A 2744-nucleotide genomic window follows, 5' to 3' on the forward strand; every position below is an offset into this window, starting at 1 on the left:
GTCCCTGACCTGTTTGGAGAGCTCGTTGGTCTTCATGGTGCCGCTTGCTTGGTGGTGCCCCTTGCTTAGTGGTGTTGCAGACTCTGGGGCCTTTCAGAACAGGTGTATACATACTGAGATCATGTGACAGATCATGTGACACAGATTGCACACAGGTGGACTTTATTTAACTAATTATGTGACTTCTGAAGGTAATTGGTTGCACCAGATCTTATTTAGGGGATTCATATCAAAGGGGGTGAATACATATGCATGCACCACTTTTTATTTAAAATGTTCTTATTTCCCTTCACCAGTTTGGACTTTTGTTTATGTCCATTACATGAAATCCAAATAAAAATCCATTTAAATGACAGGTTGTAATGGAACAAAATAGGAAAAACGCCATGGGGGTGAATACTTTTGCAAGGCACTATACAGTATGTGTTACATCTACTGCGTATGCAGGATCAAGTGAACGACTGTATCCATCCAGTGCCAGGCAACGGTCAACTGTTTCCTTCTGGTCCGCTGAGATAATCTTCTGCTGACAGAAAAACACACAGAGGGGCTAGCTATGCTGCAACTCCGTCCTTAGGCATCCAGGGTGGAAGAGACAGAGGTGAAGGGGTCCAGGGAGCTGTGGTGGAAGGAGTCCAGGGAGCTGTGGTGGAAGGAGTCCAGGGAGCTGTGGTGGAAGGGGTCCAGGGAGCTGTGGTGGAAGGGGTCCAGGGAGCTGTGGTGGAAGGAGTCCAGGGAGCTGTGGTGAAGGAGTCCAGGGAGCTTGTGTCGAGAAAGGAAGACCCAGGAGCCTGTGGTGAAGGACAGGCCCAGGGAGCTGTGGTGAGAAAGTGAGTCCCATGGGACGCTGTGGTGAGAGGAACAGTCCATGGGAGCTGTAGTGAGTAGGAAGGCGCAGGGAGCTGGTGGATTGGAAGGGGTCCAGGGCAGCTGTGGTGGAAGGAGTCCAGGGAGCTGTGGTGGAAGGAGTCCAGGGAGCTGTGGTGGAAGGAGTCCAGGGAGCTGTGGTGGAAGGAGTCCATGGAGCTGTGGTGGAAGGGGACCAGGGAGCTGTGGTGGAAGTGGTCCAAGGTGCAGAGGTGGAAAGAGTTGTGTGTTTGTGTGTGTTTGGACCAGAATTCCCCACAAGATTAGTAAACAAACAAAAAGTTAACCAACTGGAGATATTTGGTTAGTCCCCACAAGGTCAACTGCTATGTTTAGGGTTAAGGTCAGAATTAGTGTTAGAGTAAGGTTTTTAGGCAGTGGTGGAAAGTACTTAAGTAAAAATACTTTAAAGTACTACTTTTTGGAGGGTATCTGTACTTTAATTTACTGTTTATATTGTTGACAACTTTGACTTTTACTTCACTACATTCCTAAAGAAAATTATGTACTTTTTACCCAATACATTTTCCCTGACATCCAAAAGTACTCATTACATTTTGACAGGAAAATGGTCCAATTCAGCATTGATCAAGAGAACATCCTGGTCATCCCTCAGCCTCTGATCTGGCAGACTCACTAAACACAAATCCTTCATTTGTAAAGGATGTCTGAGTGTTGGAGCATGCCCCTGGCTATCCGTAAATTAAACAAAACAAGAAAATCGTGCTGTCTGGTTCGCTTAATATAAGGAATTTTTAATTATTTATACTTTTACTTTTGATACTTAAGTATATTTAAAACCAAATACTTTTAGACTTTTACTCAAGTAGTATTTTACTGGCTAACTTTCACTTTTACTCATTTTCTATTAAGGTATCTATACTTTTACTCAAGTATGACAATTGGGTAATTTTTCCACCACTGGGTTTAGGGTTAGGAGCTACAGTTAGTTTTAGGGTTAAGAGCTAGGGTTAGGTTTGGGGTTAAGGTACAGGTCAGGGTTAGGGTTAGGGTTAAGGATAGGGTAAGGGTACGAGTCAAGGTTAGGATTTGGGTTAAGGGTTAAGGGATAGGGTTAGGCTACGTACGGGTCAGGGTTAGGATTATGTTTAGGGTTAAGGAAAGGTGTTAAGGTATGGGTCAAGGTTAGGATTAGGTTTAGGGTTAAGGGTTAGGAAATGTGTGTGTCTATTGTGAGTGAACCTTCTCAAACCCCAAACCCTGTCAAAGAACACCCGCTCGGATCTGTCCATTGTGTTATGTGATAATAACGCTAGGACTACATTACCCAGGAGGCAATGCTCCATCCAGGCAAAGTTGTTGGGAGTATGCCTTGCATGGCTACACACATTGATATTGCTAGCTGAAGTTTCTGTTTGTTAAAAGTAGTTAAACCTACAGTTTGTCACTAAACAGGAAACAAACATAACATTCATCACAGGAGGTACATGTCGTCAGGTAACACACACACACTACACCCCACCCTCCCCGTATGTCTGTCTCTCTCCCTCCATCTCTCTCTCTCTCTTTATCTTTCTAACAGCTGGCCAAGCAGCAGTAATATCCAGCCTAGATACATCTTGACCATAGCTTGGAAAGGCCTTTTTCTATTTTTGCTAGCCTATACCCCACCATGGGCTTCCCCAAGTTGCTTGGCATAAAGTAGGAGAAAGGAAGGAGCTGGAGAGAGAGAGAGGGAGGAAGTTGGATTTCTGGAGTACCTATGGTGCTACTCTCGGATGAAGAGAGGGAGGGGGTGAGAGAGGGATAGAGGGGGGTGGGAGAGAGAGCAAGAGGGAGGAGAGATGGAGGGAGGAGGGAGGGAGGGAGGAGGGGGTGAGGAGAGGGATAGAGGGGGGTGGAGAGACGAGAGCTAA

This window comes from Salvelinus sp. IW2-2015, unplaced genomic scaffold, assembly GCF_002910315.2.
Source record: "Salvelinus sp. IW2-2015 unplaced genomic scaffold, ASM291031v2 Un_scaffold1108, whole genome shotgun sequence".
Lineage (NCBI taxonomy): Eukaryota > Metazoa > Chordata > Actinopteri > Salmoniformes > Salmonidae > Salvelinus > Salvelinus sp. IW2-2015.